Consider the following 21,953-nt stretch of genomic DNA (forward strand, 5'->3'; position numbering starts at 1 on the left):
TTTAATCTTTCTTTTGCATATCCTTTGGTGTACATATCTATTCATTTTACTTGGTGTACCTATCTACTCATATCTGGTCATACCATATGTGTAGCTTCAGCTTTAATAGATATGCCAAACGGTTTTCCAAAGTTGTTTTACCAATTTATATTCTTACCAGCAATGTACAGTATTCCAGTTGCCCCTCTGCCTCACTTAGAATTGCTACTGTCAGTTTTTTAAACTTTTAAACATTTTTAACCATTCTAGTGTGTGGTTTTAATAGGCATTTCTCTGATGACTAATGATGTGAGCACCTTTCTATTTTTGTGCTAGCCATTTACATATCCTCTGTTATGAAGTACCTGTACAAGCCTGCCGATTTTTAACAAATTGGGCTATTTATCTTTTTTCTTATTGGTTTGTTGGAGTTTTTATATATTCTGGATATGAATCCTTTGTTGACTATATGAATTGTTAAACATCTCTTCCCATTCAATGTAATCTTCAAATACATCTTTCGATGAAATGTAATTCTAAATTTTGATCAGTTCTGGTTTATCAGTATTTTTCTTTATGGTTACTGTATTTTGTGTCTTAAGAAGCTTTTGCTACCTTATGGCCATGAAGTTATTCTCTTATCTTCAACAAGATTTTTTAACTTTTCACATTTAGGTCCAGGTCCCCCAGGAATTGATTTGTGTGTATTGTGAGTTGTAGGGGTCAAGGTTCATTTATTTCCATTTGGTTGCCAGGCAAGTGGTAGAAGGTAGCATTGTCAGGTGGACACAAGCCTGGGAGTTAGGATTTTTCTGTTCTTGGCCTTAAGTTACCTCTAATGAGCCTTTTGAACTTGGTCATGCTATTAAACCCATCTGGCCCCTCAGTTTCATCTGTAAAATGAAGGATTTGAATGAAACGTTTTCTGATTTCCTTTCTGGCGGTGGTTTGCTGTGGCATTCTGTCTAGCTTTACAGCTTTATTTAGGCCTATTAGAATCTTCTTTTTTTTTTTTTTTTTTTTAATATTCATTTTATTGAGATATATTCACATACCACACAGTCATATAAAACAAATCATACATTCGATTGTTCACAGTACTGTTACATAGTTGTACATTCATCACCAAAATCAATCCCCAACACCGTCATTACCACACGCACAAAAATAACCAGAATAATAATTAAAGTGAAAAAGTGTGCTTCAGGTTTTAAAGCAGGGAAGGATAGTGAGGCATTTACCTTGTGCCCCAAATTTAAGGGGCACCAAAAAACTCAGGAAATAGTATTTGAATGCAAGGTTTTAAAAAATCAAAAGTAATGCAAAAAGTCCATGGTGAACAAAATATCAAAATTTCAAATACAGATAACATTGGTAATGGTGCCATGCCAAGCCATTTAAGAGCATGATGCAAAGGTAGAATATCAACAATACTAATTTTTTTTTTTTTTTAGAGATAACAGTAAAAATAATGTTTATTGTTTATTTTCTGATTACAACACAAATATATGCTCCTTGAATAAAATTTGGAAAACATATAAAAGTTTCAATGAGAAAAAGTAAAAATTACATATAACCCAACTTTTTAAAGTAACCAAATTTCTATTATATTTCACTGATTTTTTTTAAATCTTCATTTTATTGAGATATATTCACATACCACGCAGTCATACAAAACAAATCGTACTTTCGATTGTTTACAGTACCATTACATAGTTGTACATTCATCACCTAAATCAATCCCTGACACCTTCATTAGCACACACACAAAAATAACAAGAATAATAATTAGAGTGAAAAAGAACAATTGAAGTAAAAAAGAACACTGGGTACCTTTGTCTGTTTGTTTCCTTCCCCTATTTTTCTACTCATCCATCCATAAACTAGACAAAGTGGAGTGTGGTCCTTATGGCTTTCCCAATCCCACTGTCACCCCTCATAAGCTACATTTTTATACAACTGTCTTCGAGATTCATGGGTTCTGGGTTGTAGTTTGATAGTTTCAGGTATCTACCACCAGCTACCCCAATTCTTTAGAACCTAAAAAGGGTTGTCTAAAGTGTGCATAAGAGTGCCCACCAGAGTGACCTCTCGGCTCCTTTTGGAATCTCTCTGCCACTGAAGCTTATTTCATTTCCTTTCACATCCCCCTTTTGGTCAAGAAGATGTTCTCCGTCCCACGATGCCCGGTCTACATTCCTCCCCGGGAGTCATATTCCACGTTGCCAGGGAGATTCACTCCCCTGGGTGTCTGATCCCACGTAGGGGGGAGGGCAGTGATTTCACCTTTCAAGTTGGCTTAGCTAGAGAGACAGGGCCACATCTGAGCAACAAAGAGGCATTCGGGAGGAGGCTCTTAGGCACAACCATAGGGAGGCCTAGCCTCTCCTTAGCAGCAACCGTCTTCCCAAGGGTAAAACCTGTGGTAGAGGGCTCAACCCATCAAACCACCAGTCCCCTATGTCTGTGGTCATGTTAGCAACCATGGAGGTGGTGTAGGCGAATACCCCTGCATTCTCCACAGGCTCCTCAAGGGGGCACTACATCTTTTTTTTTTCCTTGTTTTACTTTTCTTTTTTTTTTTTTTTAACTTTCCCTTTTTTAAATCAACTGTATGAAAAAAAAAGTTAAAAAGAAAACAAACATAAAATAAAAGAACATTTCAAAGAGACCATAACAAGGGAGTAAGAAAAAGACAACTAACCTAAGATAACTGCTTAACTTCCAACATGTTCCTACTTTACCCCAAGAAAGTTACCTAATATAGCAACATTTCTGTGAACTTGCTCCTACTGTATCCATCAGAAATTAACAGACCATAGTCATTCCTGGGCATCCCCAGAACGTTAAATAGCTTATCTGTTCTTCTTGGATTATTGTTCCCCCTTCCTTAATTGCTCTCTATTGCTAGTTCCCCTACATTCTACATTATAAGCCATTTGTTTTACATTTTTCAAAGTTCACATTAGTGGTAGCATATAATATTTCTCTTTTTGTGCCTGGCTTATTTCGGTCAGCATTATGTCTTCAAGGTTCATCCATGTTGTCATATGTTTCACAAGATCGTTCCTTCTTACTGCCACGTAGTATTCCATCGTGTGTATATACCACATTTTATTTATCCACTCATCTGTTGAAGGACATTTGGGTTGTTTCCATCTCTTGGCAATTGTGAATAATGCTGCTATGAACATTGGCGTGCAGATATCTGTTCGTGTCACTGCTTTCCGACCTTCCGGGTATATACCGAGAAGTGCAATCGCTGGATCGAATGGTAACTCTATATCTAGTTTTCTAAGGAACTGCCAGACTGACTTCCAGAGTGGCTGAACCATTATACAGTCCCACCAACAATGAATAAGAGTTCCAGTTTCTCCACATCCCTTCCAGCACTTGTAGTTTCCTGTTTGTTTAATGGCAGCCATTCTAACCGGTGTTAGATGGTATCTCATTGTGGTCTTAATTTGCATCTCTCTAATAGCTAGTGAAGCTGAACATTTTTTCATGTGTTTCTTGGCCATTTGTATTTCCTCTTCAGAGAACTGTCTTTTCATATCTTTTGACCATTTTATAATTGGGCCGACTGTACTATTGTCATTGAGTTGTAGGATTTCTTTATATATGCAAGATATCAGTCTTTTGTCAGATACATGGTTTCCAAAAATTTTTTCCCATTGAGTTGGCTGCCTCTTTACCTTTTTGAGAAAGTCCTTTGAGGTGCAGAAACTTCTAAGCTTGAGGAGTTCCCATGTATCTATTTTCTCTTTTGTTGCTTGTGCTTTGGGTGTAAAGTCTAGGAAGTGGCCGCCTAATACAAGGTCTTGAAGATGTTTTCCTACATTATCTTCTAGGAGTTTTATGGTACTTTCTTTTATATTGAGATCTTTGGTCCATTTTGAGTTAATTTTTGTGTAGGGGGTGAGGTAGGGGTCCTCTTTCATTCTTTTGGATATGGATATCCGACTCTCCCAGCCCCATTTGTTGAAAAGACCATTATGACTCAGTTCAGTGACTTTGGGGGCCTTATCAAAGATCAGTCGGCCATAGATCTGAGGGTCTATCTCCGAATTCTCAATTCGATTCCATTGATCTATATGTCTATCTTTGTGCCAGTACCATGCTGTTTTGGCAACTGTGGCTTTATAATAAGCTTCAAAGTCAGGGAGTGTAAGTCCTCCCACTTCGTTTTTCTTTTTTAGAGTGTCTTTAGCAATTCGAGGCATCTTCCCTTTCCAAATAAATTTGATAACTAGCTTTTCCAAGTCTGCAAAGTAGGTTGTTGGAATTTTGATTGGGATTGCATTGAATCTGTAGATGAGTTTGGGTAGAATTGACATCTTAATGACATTTAGTCTTCCTATCCATGAACATGGAATATTTTTCCATCTTTTAAGGTCCCCTTCTATTTCTTTTAGTAGAGTTATGTAGTTTTCTTTGTATAGGTCTTTTACATCTTTGGTTAAGTTTATTCCTAGGTACTTGATTTTTTTAGTTGCTATTGAAAATGGTATCTTTTTCTTGAGTGTCTCTTCAGTTTGTTCATTTCTAGCATATAGAAACATTACTGACTTATGTGCATTAACCTTGTATCCCGCTACTTTGCTAAATTTGTTTATTAGCTCTAGTAGCTGTATCGTCGATTTCTCAGGGTTTTCTAGATATAAGATCATATCATCTGCAAACAATGACAGTTTTACTTCTTCTTTTCCAATTTGGATGCCTTTTATTTCTTTGTCTTGCCAGATTGCCCTGGCTAGCACTTCCAGCACAATGTTGAATAACAGTGGTGACAGCGGGCATCCTTGTCTTGTTCCTGATCTTAGAGGGAAGGCTTTCAGTCTCTCACCATTGAGTACTATGCTGGCTGTGGGTTTTTCATATATGCTCTTTATCATGTTGAGGAAGTTTCCTTCAATTCCTACCTTTTGAAGTGTTTTTATCAAAAACGGATGTTGGATTTTGTCAAATGCTTTTTTTCAGCATCTATTGAGATGATCAATTGATTTTTCCCTTTTGACTTGTTAATGTGTTGTAATACATTGATTGATTTTCTTATGTTGAACCATCCTTGCATGCCTGGAATAAACCCCACTTGGTCATGGTGTATGATTTTTTTAATGTGTCTTTGGATTCGATTTACAAGTATTTTGTTGAGGATTTTTGCTTCTATATTCATTAGGGAGATTGGCCGGTAGTTTTCCTTTTTTGTAGCATCTTTGCCTGGTTTTGGTATTAGATTGATGTTAGCTTCATAAAATGAGTTAGGTAATGTTCCATTTTCTTCAATGTTTTGAAAGAGTTTGAGTAAGATTGGTGTCAGTTCTTTCTGGAAAGTTTGGTAGAATTCCCCTGTGACGCCATCTGGCCCTGGGCATTTATTTGTGGGAAGATTTTTGATGACTGATTGGATCTCTTTGCTTGTGATGGGTTGGTTGAGGTCTTCTATTTCTTCTCTGGTCAGTCTTAGTTGTTCATATGTTTCCAGGAAATTGTCCATTTCCTCTATATTATCCAGTTTGTTGCAATACAGTTGTTCATAGTCTCTTATAATTTTTTAAATTTCTTCAGGATCTGCAGTTATGTCACCTTTTTCATTCATTATTTTGTTTATATGGGTCTTCTCTCTTTTTGATTTTGTCAGTCTAGCTAGGGGCTTGTCAATCTTGTTGATCTTCTCAAAGAACCAACTTTTGGTGATATTTATCCTCTCTATTGTTTTTTTGTTCTCTATGTCATTTATTTCTGCTTTAATCCTTGTTATTTCTTTTCTTGTACTTGGTTTAGGATTGGTTTGCTGTTCATTTTCTAGCTTCTTCAGTTGATCCATTAGTTCTTTGATTTTGGCTCTTTCTTCCTTTTTAATATATGCGTTTAGTGCTATAAATTTCCCCCTTAGCACTGCTTTTGCTGCATCCCATAGGTTTTGGTATGTTGTGTTCTCATTTTCTTTCGTCTCTATATATTTAGCAATTTCTCTTGCTATTTCTTCTTTAACCCACTGATTGTTTAGGAGTGTGTTGTTTAACCTCCAGGTATTTGTGAATTTTCTAAGTCTCTGATGGTTATTGACTTCTAATTGTATTCCATTGTGGTCAGAGAATGTGCTTTGAATAGTTTCAATCTTTTTTAATTTATTGAGGCTTGTTTTATGTCCCAGCATATGATCTATTCTGGAGAAAGTTCCATGAGCACTAGAAAAGTATGTGTATCCTGGTGATTTGGGATGTAATGTCCTGTATATGTCTGTTAAATCTAATTCATTTATCAGATTGTTTAGGTTTTCAATTTCCTTATTGGTCTTCTGTCTGGTTGATCTATCTATAGGAGAGAGTGATGTGTTGAAGTCTCCCACAATTATTGTGGAAGCATCAATTGCTTCCTTTAATTTTGCCAGTGTTTCTCTCATGTATTTTGTGGCACCTTGATTGGGTGCATAGACATTTACGATTGTTATTTCTTCTTGTTGAATTGCCCCTTTTATTAGTATGTAGTGGACTTCTTTGTCTCTCAAAACATCCCTGCATTTGAAATCTGTTTTATCTGAGATTAATATTGCTACACCTGCTTTCTTTTGGCTGTAGCTTGTATGAAATATTTTTTTCCATCCTTTCACTTTCAGTTTCTTTGTGTCCCTGTGTCTAAGATGAGTCTTTTGTATGCAACATATTGATAGTTCATTTTTTTGATCCATTCTGCGAATCTATATCTTTTAATTGGGGAGTTTAATCCATTTACATTCAACGTTATAACTGTGAAGGCATTTCTTGAATCAGCCATCTTATCCTTTGGTTTATGTTTGTCATATTTTTCCCCTCTGTCTATTAATATCCTTTATTGTACCCATACCGAATCTCTTTAGTACTGAACCTTTCTCCAAGTCTCTCTGTCCTTTCTTTGTTTCTCTGTCTGTAGGGCTCCCTTGAGTATCTCCACTAGGGCAGGTCTCTTGTTAGCATATTCTCTCAGCATTTGTTTGTCTGTGAAAAATTTAAGCTCTCCTCAAATTTGAAGGAGAGCTTTGCTGGATAAAGTATTCTTGGCTGGAAATTTTTCTCACTCAAAATTTTAAATATATCGTGCCACTGCCTTCTTGCCTCCATGGTGGCTGCTGAGTAGTCACTACTTAGTCTTATGCTGTTTCCTTTGTATGTGGTGAATTGCTTTTCTCTTGCTGCTTTCAGAACTTGCTCCTTCTCTTCTGTGTTTGACAGTGTGATCAGTATATGTCTCGGAGTGGGTTTATTTGGATTTATTCTATTTGGGGTTCGCTGAGCATTTATGATTTGTGTATTTATGTTGTTTAGAAGATTTGGGAAGTTTTCCCCAACAATTTCTTTGAATACTCTTCCTAGACCTTTACCCTTTTCTTCCCCTTCTGGAACACCAATGAGTCTTATATTTGGACGTTTCATATTATCTATCATATCCCTGAGGTCCATTTCGATTTTTTCAATTTTTTTCCCCATTCTTTCTTTTATGCTTTCATTTTCCATTCTGTCATCTTCCAGGTCACTGATGCGTTGTTCAACTTCCTCTAGTCCTGTACTATGAGTGTCCAGAATCTTTTTAATTTGGTCAACAGTTTCTTTAATTTCCATAAGATCATCCATTTTTTTATTTAGTCTTGCAATTTCTTCTTTATGCTCTTCTAGGGTCTTCTTGATTTCCTTTGTCTCCCGTACTATGGTCTCATTGTTCATCTTTAGTTCTTTGAGTAGCTGCTCTAGGTGCTGTGTCTCTTCTGGTCTTTTGATTTGGGTGCTTGGGCTTGTGTTATCCATATCGTCTGGTTTTTTCATATGCTTTATAATTTTCTGTTGTTTTTGGCCTTGTGGCATTTGCTGAACTTGATAGGGTTCTTTTAGGATTTGTAGACCAATTGAAGTCCTTATCTCTAATTTATCAGATCTACAGCTTCGTGGAGTACACTTTCTCTAACTAACCAGCAGGTGGCGTCGACGAGCCACCTGTTCTCCACAAGCCAGTTCTCCCCTGCTTAGCCTTTTTGGTGAGTGGGGGAGTGAGTCTTGTGGGGTCCAATTGGTGTACCAAGCTTGCGTGTGTAGTTGGTGTTGCCTGCCCTGTATATGGGGCGTGTTTCTGGGCAGTCAGGGAGGGGGGGTGGCTCTAACAATCAAATCTCCCTGGTGATCCTAAAGTTTTAAGGCTGCTGCAATAGTCTAATCCTTCAGTTCAGTCCTGCCACAGTTTGTCTCTGCCACTGACCCACAAGTCCTTGCTATTGGCGTATGGCTCCTGAGACTTGCAAGTGGGCCCCTCTTCCAGGCCGTGCACCCCCTGGTCCTCTGTTGAGGGATGACTGTGCTATGTCACAGGTGAGTGCCGTCCCCCCAGGGCAGTTCTGGGCTGCTGGGCTGTGTAGGGAGGCTCCCAGTCTGCTGAAATGATGACTGAATGGGGCTTTGTTAATTCACACTGCTCCACCTTCCCAGCTCTGGGACAATCAGCTGAGGTTGCAGGGAAGGCTAATGTCCATGCCCAGTTTTGTGGTGTGTGCCTGTTATTTGAAGCACTTCTGTCACACTGGGTTGTCTGGGGCAGTTCTGGGCTATGGGGCTGGCGATGGGCAGGAGTGTTTCCTGTCCACCAGGATGATGGCTGTGAGCGGATACCCCCCTTTTCTTGGGAAGTTGTGGTGTTTAGTGAATTTTCTCAGCCACTGGATTATTGCGTTTTGTCTCAGAGCTCTCCTAGTTCTGCTCTTGACTTGACCTGCCCAAATTGCAGGGCTTTGAAGCTTTCTGTATTGGGCTTCTTAGAGTAATTGTTTCAGAAAAAGAAAAAAGGATTAAAAAAAAAAAAAAGGGCCCTCCTCAGAGATCTAATGGGTTATTGAAATGCTAAGAGACAAAGCAACCAGGGCCATTAAGGAAAGGTCCACAGGGCAGAGAGATCAGCTTTTCTTTGGGATTTGCATATGCGCCTCAGGGCCCGCCTGAGCTCTGTCCTTCCGCCTTACACGCTCACCAGAACTCCAAAAATCCTCCGCTTTTATTTTGGAGTTTTTCGTGTTGTTTTTTTTCTATGCCTGTCTCCTGTCTGCTGGGCTGGCTGCTCTCAGATTCTCTGGTGTCTGGTCTCCGTCTATCTATGGTTGGCGTTTCGATCAGCAGAATGAGTTTCCGATAAGGGCTGCCACTGCAGTTCTCCCTTCTCCTTCCCGGTGCTAACAGCCCCTCCTCCCACGGGACTGAGCCTGGCAGGGAGGGGCGCGGGTCCCCTGGCCGCAAAAACTTACAGATTTCGCTGATCTCAGCAGTTCCACGTTTTCATGAGTGTTGTATGAAGTATGCCCAAAGTCAGATTGCTCTGTGTTGTCCAGTCCACACAGTTCCTGGCTTTCTGCCTCCTTTCCTGGAGGAGTAACTAAAACATACAGCTCACCAGTCTGCCATCTTGCCCCCTAGATCTAGAATCTTCTTGATCTGGATTGTGCTATCTAATGTATTCATGATATCTCGCAGCTTCATGTTATCCCCAGTTCTGATGAGTGTGCATCTAGATCTTCATCTAAGCTGATGATAAAAGACAGCTTTCTTGATCCTGTTGGCAAGTCCCTGCCCAAACCTGATGTCATTGGTCTACTCTGTCTTTGTTTTGTTTAGTGAGCCATGGTTCAGGATACCAAATTCCATTTTTGAATGGCATCTCCATGTACCATTCATTTTATTTGTCCCTTCCCTCCATTTCCTAATTGATCTTTAAGAATTACAGATACAGTGTAGAGTTTCAAGATTCAGCAGAAGTCATTTGTGATCAATAAGTTCTAGTCTTGGCAGGTTCTGTCTTCCATCGTACATAAGGTGCACCTGCCTAATAGCTATACCAGGCTTACATACTAGTGCCCGTAAGTAAAGTAGTCAGGAACTGTGGCTGTATGCCATAACAGAAAATCTGCCATTTGCTGATTCCTTTGTGTTCATAGTCGCTTGCTTTGGCGTGATTTCTGTTTTTCCTTTGGAAAGGTCTAGTTTTGTTTCCACAGAACAGCTTAACTCCACTGTAGCTATGGTTCCTTCCCTTTTTATCCTTGGTATCACATTTTTCTACTCATTAATTTTTTATCAGTTTTATTGAGATATAATTCACATATCATACAATTCACCCTTTAAAATATACAGTTCAGTGGTTTTTAGTATATTCACAGCCATCACTACAGTCTAACTTTAGGACATCATTTTCATTATCCCTAAAATAAACCCCTATCCATTAGCAGTCACTCCCTATCCCCCCCCCCCCCCCCAGCTCTAAGAAACCACTGTGTTGGTGTGAAGCTGTTATGGACCCCAGAAGAGCCATGATCTTTATTTTTTTAGGGGTTTTTTTAAATGCATTTTTTGATTGTGAACTTCATCATATATACATAACAGTGATAACTTTCAAAGTACGATTTAACAAGTAGTTAGAGAGATTTCAAAGAATATCGTGGGTCACAGTTCCACAGCTTCAGCTATTTCCATTATTGTAAATTATAACATACATACAGAAAGGTATGTGTAGCTACTTTCGATGTGTAGCTCAACAATCAGTTATATAGGTAATTTCAAAAATTGTTATAGGTTACAGTTCCACAGTTTCAGTTCTTTCCTTATGAAATATAGGGTATATACAAAAGGGTGAAGACTTTCAAAGTGCATTTCAACAAGTAAGTATAGAGCAAATTTCAAGAAATGTTATAGGTTACATTTTTCACGGAGTTCACATTAGTGGTAACATACAATACCTCTCCTTTTGTGTCTGGCTTATTACATGCAGCATTGTGTCTTCAAGGTTCATCCATGTTGTCATATGTTTCACATACTGTGTAGTAGTCCATCGTGTGTATATGCCACATTTTGTTTATCCATGCATCTGTTGAAGGACATTTGGATTGTTTCCATCTCTTGGCAATAGTGAACAATGCTACTGTGAAGACTGGTGTGCAAATATCTGTTCGTGTCACTGCTTTCAGATATTCTGGGTGCATACTGAGAAGTGAAACTGCTGGATCTTAGGGTAACTTGATATCTGGTTTTCTGAGGAACTGCCAGACTATCTTACATATTGGCTATACCATTATACAGTCCCACCAGCAATGAATAAGAGTTCCAATTTCTCCACATCCTGTCCAGCATTTGTAGTTTCCTGTTTGTTTAATGGTAGCCATTCTAATTGGTGTGAGATGATATCTCATTGTTGTCTTGATTTGCATTTCCCTAATAGCTAGTGAATATAAACATTTTTTTTGTGTGTTTTTTGGACGTTTGTATTTCGTCTTAAGAGAAATGTCTTATCTTTTGCCCATTTTGTAATTGAACTGTTTGTACTATTGTCATTGAGTTGCAGGATTTCTTTATATATGGAAGATATCAGTCTCTTATCAGATACATTGTTTCCAAATATTTTCTCCCATTGTGTTGGCTGCCTCTTTACCTTTTTGACAAATTCTTTTGAGGTACAGAAGGTTTTAATTTTCTTGAGTTCCCATTTGTGTTTTCTTTCATTGCTTCTGCTTTGGGTTTAAGGTCTAAGGAGTGACCTCCTAATACTAGGTCTTGAAGATGTTTCCGTACATTATCTTCTAGGAGTTTTATGGTACTGTCTTTTGTACTGAGGTCTTTGATCCACTTTGAGTTAATTTTTGTATAGGGTGTGAGGTAGGGGTCCTCTTTCATTCTTTTGGATATGGATATCCAGTTCTCCCAGTGCCGTTTGTTGAAGAGACAGTTCTCTTCTCACCTTCATGGTGCTGAGTAGTCAGTACTTAGTCTTATGTGGTTTACCTTCTGTGTGGTGAATTGCTTGTCTCCTTCTGCTTTCAGAACTTTCTCCTTCTCTTCAGCATTTGACAATATGATCAGAATATATCTCGGAGTACGTTTATTCGGATTTATTCTATTTGGAGTTTGTTGGGCATCCTTTATTTGCATGTTTATGTCATTTAGAAGGGTTGTAAAGCTTTCCCCAGTAATGTCTTCGAATAGTCTTCCTAGCCCTTTACTCTCCTCTTCCCCTTCTGGAATACCAAATTATTCTTAAATTTGTGTGCTTCATGTTATCCATCATTTCCCTGAGATCCATTTCAAATTTTTCGATTTTTTTCACCATTCATTCTTTTGTGCTTTTGCTTTCCATCACTATATCTTTGAGTTCGCTAATTCTTTCCTCTGCCTCCTCAAATCTGGTGTTATGTGTCTCAAGATTATTATTAATTTGATCAGCAATATCTTTTATTTCCATAGGATCCACTATTTTTTTAATTTACTCTTGCAAATTCTTCTTTATGCTCTTCTAGATCTTCTTCATGTCCTTTACATCCTGATCCATGATATTGATGTTTGTATGTACTTTTTTGGTTAATTGCTCCAAGTTCTATCTCTCCTGGCTTTTTAATTTGGACATTTGGTTTTTCCATATCTTCTGGTTTCTTATATGCTTTATAATTTTCTGTAGTTCTTGATCTCTTGGCATTTGCTTATCTTGATAGGGATCTTTTAGGGTATGCAGGATTATTTGAACACTTTTCTATAATTTGGCAGAGCTACAGCTTGCTGGAGTGCACTTTCCCTGACCTACCATTAGATGGCGCTCCTGAGCCACATCTTACCTTCAAGCCGGTTCTCCCCACCTTCGTCTGTGCACTGTGTGGGGGTCCAAACCATGTGGAGGTCTGATCAGTGTCCCAGTTTTCTGTGTGCACTGGGGACTGCTGGCTCTATGGGTGGGGGGGCATGACCTGTGCTGTTTGGCAGGAGTCTGGCTCCAGGACACAGTGGTCCCAGCCATTCACGAGGCTGTGTGTAGAGTACTCTGGGACTGCAGAATGGTGCATCTCACCTTTCAGCTCAAATGCCCCACAGTCCCTCTCTGCCGTGGGCCCACGAGTTCCTGGGATTTGAGAAGGGCTCCTGGCACTTCTGTGCACTCCCCCACCCCAGCCTCTTGGCTCTGCACACCGTGGGCTTCCATTAAGGAATGGTGGATGCCATCACAAGCCCACCAAATCCCGAATTCCCTCAAGGAAGTCTCAGCACCAGGGCTGTGAATGGGTGTCTCCCAGCCAGCTGCAGTGATCGCTGCAAGAAGTGCGGAAAGCTGCCCTTTCCATGCTTGTCTGCCTGCTCCAACCTGCAGTCCCTAGCATGGGGACTCTTGTGGGGGCTCTTGGCCCTGAGTCTTTGAAGGGGTATCACCCACACCGGGTACTGAGGAGGTTGCCCAGGAAGTGGAAGGCTACTCCCCTCCATGCCAGCCTCCCGTTCCCTGGCAGCGTTCCAGGATGAACACTCAACTATGTTGAACTCAGCCTCTCGGTTTCTCCATGTACACCCTCACACTGGGTGTAGAATTCCCTGCCCAGCTAGGGCAGAAAACTACAGAAAATTGTAAAGCATGAAGAAACCAGAAGATGTGGATATCCTCATGTTCTTGCCTTAGTTTGGACAGTTTTATGGTTTTAGAACTGTAAATTTGTAACCTAATAAATCTCCTTTATAAAAGCCAATCCATTTCTGGTATTTTGCATAACTTCAGCTTTAGCAAACTGGAACAACCACTAGTCTACTTTCTGTCTCTGTAAATTTTCCTATTCTAGAAATTTCCTGTAAATTGAATTAGGGAACATATTGTCTTTTTGTGACTGGCTTTTTGAAAGCAATTTTATTGAGATACATTCACATTCTGTATAATCCATCTGTTCCGGTTTGCTGAAGCTGCTGTTATTCAAAATACCAGAAATGGATTGGCTTTTATAAGGGGATTTATTAGTTCAGAGATAGTCATAAAAGTATCTAAACTAAGGCATCAACAAGAGGATACCTTCACTGAAGGATGGTCAGTGGCATTCGGAACACCTCTGTCAGCTGGGAAGGCATGTGGCTGGCGTCTACTGGTCCTTTGCTCCTGGGTTCTGGTTTCAAAATGGCTTTCTCCACAGTGTCTCTGGGCTTGTCTCTTAGCTTCTCTCAGCTCTCTGCTTTGTTCTCCTGTGGCATTTTTCTCTAAGTGCCTGGGAGTCATCTCTTAGCTTCTCTGGGGCAAACTCTGGGCTTCATCTCTTAACTTAGTATTTCCAAATGTCCTTTTGTCTGCATCTCCCAGAGTCCCAAGTGTCTGTGTCTGTGTCGGCTGTTAACTTCTCTCCAAATGTCTCTCAGCTTCTCTGAGCTTCTCTGAATTCTCCTCTCCATGAGCTCTCTTAAAGTACTCCAGTGAACTAATCACTGGATGGGTGGAGTCACAACTCCATAGAAATGATCTAATCAAAAGGTTTCACCTACAGTTGGGTGGGTCTCATCTCCATGGAAACAATGTAATCAAATGTCCCACCCTAATCAAGAGACTAATAAGTCTGCCCCTACAAGACTGGATTAAAAAACATGGCTTTTGTGGGGGACATAATAGATTCAAACCAGCACACCATCCAAAGTGTACCATCAGTGACTTTCAGTATAATCTGAGTTGTGCATTCATCACCACGATACAATTTTAGAACATTTTCACTACTCCAAAAAGAAAAATCCCATACCACTTAACAGTCACCTCTCAATCCCTCTATCCTTCCCCAGCCCTACATAACCACTAATCTAAATCTGTATCTATAAATTCATTTATATTTACATTTTTTATAAATGGAATCATACAATGTATAGTACTTTGTGTCTGGCTTCTTTTGCACAGTATTATTTTTTTTTAAATTGTTATTTTTTAAGTTAGACATCGTAGTTTTACACAAAAGTCATGTAAAATTACAGTGTTTCCATATACCTCCCCTATTGTTGACACTTTGCATTAGTTTGGTACCTTTATTAACAATTGATGAAAGAATATTAAAACATTACTGTTCAGGTGGGGCAAGATGGCAGCACAGGGAGGTGTGGAATTTAGTTAGTCCTCTGGAACAACTAGCATATAGCCAGGAACAACTGGTAAATAGTCTGGAACAACTGTTGGGGGGACATCTGTGACCGGACAGGCATTATACACCAGTCTGGAATGGGTGGAACAGCTGAGTTTGCAGCATAAGAACTGTAAGTACAGTTCTCCAAACCATAGAGCTGGCACCCCTCCCCCACCAGCACAGCAAGCTGAGCTGAAACACTTCCCTGTGGGAAAAAGAAGCAGTTTACTAAGAGGAAGGGAATGTAGCTCAGTCAAGCTCCAGCTGTGGTTTTTGTTAGCAAGTTTGGACTGAATAAAAACTATGAACACAGGTAAACCTGGAGCAAGCAGGAAAGGGACCTGAGGTTTCTCCCGGCAGAGAGGAGGCAGGGCTGATGGAAAAAATACGTATATAAATAAAAACATGCTTTTGGAGTCTGCTGAACTCAAAATACTGGGAAAGTGCTGTGTGCCAAGAAAAGGGGCACATAGAAGCCGGTAGCAACTCTGGTTCTTGACTGGTAACTGGGAGGCTGGAGACTAGCTCTGAAAAGGGGATTTCTTTCTTTTTTTCTTTTCCTCTCATTCTAAGTAGCTCATTAGAGAAAGCTGCAGGCATTTTCAGTTATCAGCCCTGACCTCAGCAACGGTGGAGTTAAGACAAAGGAAGAAGTCAAATGTAGGAGATAAATCCCCAAAGGGCTTATCTTCCCTAAGAAAAGGGGGAGGTGGTGCCCAGCTCAAGTGGCTGCCCTCCCTCAGAGAACTCAGACCCTAGGGCCTGGGGGTGGGGTGGGAAGAGAAACAGCTTAAGCTTGGCTTCTGATACTCTCAGCCCTTGGGAGGGACAGGGCCCACTGAGGATTAAAAGAACCGCACCTCTTTATGCTGATGGGGAGCTGTGGGCTGAAAAGTGATACCTGCTGGGCAGAATAGGAAAAGCGCAGCATCTAGAGGCCTCACAGGAAAGTCTGATAAACTGCTGGTCTCATCCTCAAGAAACCTGATACTGATTACACCCTCTTCATGAGACCAGGACGTGTCTGGGAAAATCTGATTGGGGTTGTTCTAGTTTGCTAATGCTGCCGGAATGCAAAACACCAGAAATGGGTCAGCTTTTATAAAGGGGATTTATTTGGTTACAAAGTTACAGTCTTAAGGCCATAAAGTGTCCAAGGTAATGCATCAACAATTGGATACCTTCACTGGAGGACGGCCAGTGGCGTCCGGAAAACCTCTGTTAGGTGGGAAGGCACATGGCCGGTGTCTGCTCCAGAGTTCTGCTTCAGAATGGCTTTCTCCCAGGACGTTCCTGTCTAGGCTTCAGCTCCTCAAAAATGTCACTCTCAGTTGCTCTTGTGGCATCTTTCCTCTCTTAGCTTCTGTGTGATCTTATATAGTGCGCCAGTAATTTAATTCAGACCCACCCTGAATGGGTGGGGCAACACCTCCATGGAAATTATCCAACCAAAGTTCTTTTCCACAGTTGATTGAATCACATCTCCATGGGACACCCAAAGAATTCCAAAATCTAATCAACACTAATATGTCTGCCCATACAAGATTACATCAAAGATAATGGCATTTGGGGGGGACACAACACTTCCAAACTGGCACAGGGGTAATGAAGGAAACCAGATGCCTAGACAATGAAAAATTATGAATCACACTAGAAAAAGCAAAGATATGGCCCAGTGAAAGGAACAAACTTACACTTCAAATGAGATACAGGAGTTGAAACAACTAATTAAAGATCTTCAAGCAAATATGCTAAAGCAATTCAAAAATCAAATTAATGAGTTGAGAGAGGATACAGAAAAAGAGATGAAGAACATAAAGAAGACATTTGGCAAACATAAGGGAGAACTTGAAAGTTTGGAAAAACAATTGGCAGAACATATGAGAATGAAGGGCACAATAGAAGAGATGAAGAACCCAGTGGAGACATAACAGCAGCAGATTTGAAGAGGCAGAAGAAACGATTCAGAAACTAGAGGACAAGACTTCTGAAATCCTACACAAAATAGAAGAGATAAGGAAAAGAATGGAAAAATAAGAGCAGGGTTTCAGAGAATTTGATGACAACAGGAAGCACATGAATATACATGTCATGGGTGTCCCAGAGGGAGAAGAGAAGGGAAAAGGGGCAGAAACAATAATGGAGGAAATAATCACTGAAAATTTCCCATCTCTTATGAAAGACATAACATTGCAGATCCAGCAGCGCACTGCAAATAGAATACATCCAAATAGACCTACTCCAAGACACTTCATAATCAGATTATCAGATGTCAAAGAGAGAATTCTGAAAGCAGCAGGAGAAAAGCAATCCATCACATACAAAGGACGCTCCATTAGACCATGTGCAGATTTCTCAGTAGAGACCATGGAGGTGAGAAGGCTGTCACATGGTGTATTTAAGATACTGAAAGAGAAAAAACTGCCAGCCAAGAATTCCTACAAAACTGTCCTTCAAAAATGAGGGAGAGTTCAAAATATTTTCAGACAAATAGACACAGAGAGAGTTTGTGAACAAAAGACCTGCTTCACAAGAAATAGTTAAGGGAGCACTACAGACAGATAAGAAAAGGAGAGAGGTTTGGAGAAGAGAGTAGAAATGAAGACTATCAGTGAGATTAAAAGAGAAAGAAAGGGAAAATTAAATAAGATATGGTATATAAATTCCAAAAGTCAAAATGGGAGACAGTAGAGATTACATTTTGTGAACTTCACCAGAAACAAAAGGACAGGTACTCTATGGACTCACTAATATAAACTAACATTGATGAGCAAAATTTGAGAGCTATAAGTTGAGAACACAGACTATCAGGAGATAGAAAGAGGTTAGAAATTGGGCATTTGATGCTGAAGGAGTACATAAGGATGAACAGGATTGATTGTATAGTTCAGAAATGGATAGCATAATACTTTGCAGTGGTAGCCCAATATTGTAAGTACTCTGAACAAAGATGTCTGTGAGTATGGTTGAAAGAGGAAGGCTACGGGCATGTATGACACTAGAAGGAAAGATAGAAGATAAAGACTGGGATTGAGTAACTTAAACCTAGAGTGGTCAATGATGGTAATTAAGTCTACAGATACAAGATTGTTTCTAAAAGAGGGAGAACAAATGAATGTCAACATTGTAAGGTGTTGAAAATTGAATGGTACAAGGGAGAAAATATAATCAGTGCCAAGTATAGAGTCTGTCATTAATAGTAACATTGTAAGATGCTTCCATTAATTGTAACAAAGGCAATATACCAAAGCTAAATGTCTGTAAGAGGGGTTTATAAGGGAGTGATATGGGATTCTTGGTGGTGGTGGTGGTGTCTGATCTTTTCACTGTATTTTACTTTATTTTTCTTTTTCTTTTATCTTTTATATTTTTATTCATTTTCTTTCTTCTTTTCCTTTTTCTTTGCAGAAGAAATGGAAATGTCCTCATATAGACTGGAGGTGAATGCATAACTTTGTTACTATACTGGGAATCATTAATTGTTTACTTAGAATGGATTGTATGGTGTGTGGATAAAACTGTTAAAAAAAATAAACAGAATATAAGTGCTGGAGAAAATGTGGAGAGAGGGAGGTACCTATTCCCTATTGGTAGGGAAGTAGAATGGTGAGCCCATTTGAAGGGTAGTGTGGTGGTTCCACAGGAAGCTAACTGTGGGGTTGCCATATGGCCCTGCAATCCCGTTATTGGGTTTATACTTGGAAGAACTGAAAGCAGGGACATGAATGGACATTGCACATTGGTGTTTATGGTGGCAGTATTCACGATTCACAGTGCATGGAGGTGACCTAAGGTACATTGACTGAGAAACGGAACGGTGAACTGTGGTGTATACATTCAATGGAATATTGAGCAGTGGCAAGAAGAAATGAAGTTGTAAGTTATGCATCTAGGTGAATGGACCTTGAGGGCAGTATGTTGAGTGAAATAAGCCACAATCGAAAAGATAAACTTAATGCCTCACTAATATGGACTAATTATATTGTGCAAACTCTGAGAATTGAATCTGAGAGCATAGATTATCAGGGGAAGGCTTATGGTAAAGGTTCCTAGATTGTAAACTCTTACAAGCAGTCACATCTATTCATGAGTTGTAATGGTTATTTCTAAGTTCTGAGATGATAAGCTGTTTGTTTATAACCTGGTGAGTCCCTGGAACTTCGGGTATCTGTGTGACACTTGAGACTCAGAGCCAGAGTTCAGCTGCTATCAATGTCAGCATTACCTCATACAGCAAATATCAAAGAAGCTGAAAAAGACTAGATTTAGAGATTAAAAGAAAATGGATTTGGTTAGGATTAAGGTAAACAGACTAAAGGGAAAAGGATGTTACTGACCGTGTTTCAAAACTAACTTCTATGTGAGACCAAAGGAATTGATGTTTATTTGTTGGAAAATCTATTTTCTGTGGCACGCTCTATAATTTAACTTGTATGGTCAGTTTATTCAAATACCATAATTACATGGAACCTTGAATAATGGGGGAGATGTGGTTGATTTAGCATGAAGCCCCATACATCCCAGAGTAATTTGGGCAGAGAATAAAAATATGTTTGCAAAGCCCCCATTGAGGGACTGGGGAAAAATTGGAAATATTAAAAACTTCCCCACCTGGGGAATTCCTGATATTCTCACAAGCATTGGGGACTACCATTGTAGTAGGCCAGGACCTCACTCTTGGGGCTTACCCTTATGAAGCTTGTTACTGCAAAGGAGAGACTAAGCCCGCTTGTAATTGTGCCTAAGAGTCACCCCCAGAGAACCTCTTTCGTTGATTAGATGTGGCCTCTCTCTCTAAGCCAACACTGCAGGTAAACTCACTGCCCAACCCCCTACGTGGAACATGGAACATGATTCCCAGGGGTGTAAATCTTTCTGGGAATGTGGGACATGACTCCCAGGGATGAGCCTGTACCTGGCATTGTGGGATTCAGAAAGCCTTCTTGTCCAACAGGGGGAAGTGAAATGAAACAAAATAAAGTTTCAGGGGTTGAGAGATTTCAAATGGAGTTGAGAGGTCATTATGGAGGTTATTCTTATGCTATGAACATTTGTTTTTGGTATATGTTGTCGTTTCTCTTGGGTATACACCTTGGAGTGAAATTGCTGTTTCATATGTAGCTGTATGTTTAACTTTTTGAGAAACTGTTTTTATTTTACATTCCCATAAGCAATGTATGAAGGTTCTGATTTCTCCAAACCCTCACCGGCTACTAGTTGTCTTTGATTCTGGCCATCCTAGCTTGTGTGAAGTGGTACCTCAATGTGGTTTTGACTTGAATTTTCTTAATAACTGATGATGTTGAGCATCTTTTCACATGCTTATTTACTGTTTGTATGCTTGTTTTGGGGAAACGTCTATAGAGATTCTTTGCCCATTTAAAAATTGGGTTGTTTGTCTTTTTATTATTGAGTTCATTAACTGTTTGAGGTTTGCTTTGTTTTATATGCAACTTGAAACATATTTTTCCTGGTTTTCTTTCCTTGATTTTTCTTCCGTTTTGTTCAGCAACCTTTCTTTTTTATAATAAGCATGGGGGTAAGAGAATTTTGCATTCTCTTAGCAACAACTTCCAATGCAGTATATGTAATTGTGGATTACCTTAGACAGCAAAATGTACATCTGCTGGTTATTAGAATAGATCCTTTGTGGTTTGTTCTGGTTTTAAAATGAACTATGCTTCTTTCATACAAATCACTAGGTAAAATGGCCTGGCCTGGACTTTAGTCCAAACCTCTTCATTTTACAGATGAGGAAGAAAAATCTCGGAATAGTTGGACCTTGTTTAAGTTCACAAGAGGTAGACCTGGAGCATGACTGTAATTCACCTCATTGAATTAAGGAATATCTGTTGGTTTCTCATCAAGTGACAGATATATTAGACTCAAGGGATACCAAGGTGAGTAAGATAGGGTTCCTAACTTCCAGATTATCTTAAAATATGTCAAAATGGACTGACATAAATACAATTAATGGTCATACAGTGCCCACAAGTGCTATATAATGGGTGCTAGGATGTATTTTCTAGTGCTTTCACACTGTTCAGTGCTGAAGTTTTTACTTTTCCTTTTGCATGTAGGCAAAAGAAAATTATATGTGTGTTTCTTTGTTGTTTCTTTTCATTCAAGGAATTAGTTTTATGATTGTGAGGGCTAGCAAGTTCAGGCGGGCCAGCACTGATGATGCAGTCCTTTTTTTTTTAAGTGGCAGCAGAAAGGGTTTGTTTATTTTTGTTTTTATTGTGATAACATGTATACAACATAACATTTTCCATTTTAACCACATTCAGTGGTCTTAACCATATTCACAAGGCTGTGCTGCTTTTACCACCGTCCATCAGAAGAAAACTCTTCTGTCATCCCTAACAGTAATTCTGTATCCATTAAGCATTAACTCCCAAATCCCCAACCCTATCCCTGCCTGTTGCTGCAATCTTGAGGCAGAATTTCTTCGTGTATTACTTTACTTTCTTAACTGTTGTCTGTCATAAATTCTGCAGTGGTCTATCACATCAAGTTTTTTTTCAGCTGTATTTGTGTCAGTATTTTATGTTTAAAAAAACTGAAAACTTTGTTCTGTAAACCTCTGAGATCAGTGATGTATTTCATTTCTTCTTTTGTCCTTTTGATCTTTAGAAGTCATCCTACTTTTTATCTAGCAGGCTATAGGATCTGTATTTTTATAGTAACTTGGGAATGTGTTTCTATTTTGTCTTCTATACTGTTTTTTTTTTTTTTAAGATTTTTCTTTTTTAGTTTTTTAAATTGTAGAAGTTTAGGTTTACAGAAAAATCATATAGAAAATAGTGTTCTCGTATACCCTCCTATTGTTGACACTTTGCATTAGTGTGGTACCTTTGTTGCAATAGATGTAAGAATATTAAAATTGTACTAATAACTATAGTGCATAGCTTACATTAGGTGTATTTTTTCCCCCCATATACCACCCTATTATTAACACCTTGCATTAGTGTGGTACATTTGTAATAATTCATGAAAGAACATTTTTATAGTTGTGTTATTAACTATAGTCCATCATTTACAATAAGATTCACTGTTATACAGTCCTATTTTT

At 39.2% G+C, this 21,953-nt stretch overlaps 1 protein-coding gene across 7 annotated transcripts in view; it reads left to right on the plus strand.

The window, feature by feature from the left end:
- The window catches only part of VRK1 (VRK serine/threonine kinase 1), a 138,649-nt gene that overhangs the window by 12,286 nt on the left and 104,410 nt on the right, over window positions 1–21,953 (plus strand). For 5 of the 7 annotated variants that reach the window (XM_037831921.1, XM_037831926.1, XM_037831925.1 and 2 more), the window contains exon 1: window positions 20,629–20,778. The exons of the other annotated variants lie outside the window; for them this stretch is intronic. The gene's annotated coding sequence lies outside the window, so the exon portion shown is untranslated. Of the gene's footprint in view, window positions 1–20,628; window positions 20,779–21,953 lie in introns of those variants that run through there. 7 annotated transcript variants of the gene reach the window in all.

This window comes from Choloepus didactylus, chromosome 4 (genome assembly GCF_015220235.1).
Source record: "Choloepus didactylus isolate mChoDid1 chromosome 4, mChoDid1.pri, whole genome shotgun sequence".
NCBI lineage: Eukaryota > Metazoa > Chordata > Mammalia > Pilosa > Megalonychidae > Choloepus > Choloepus didactylus.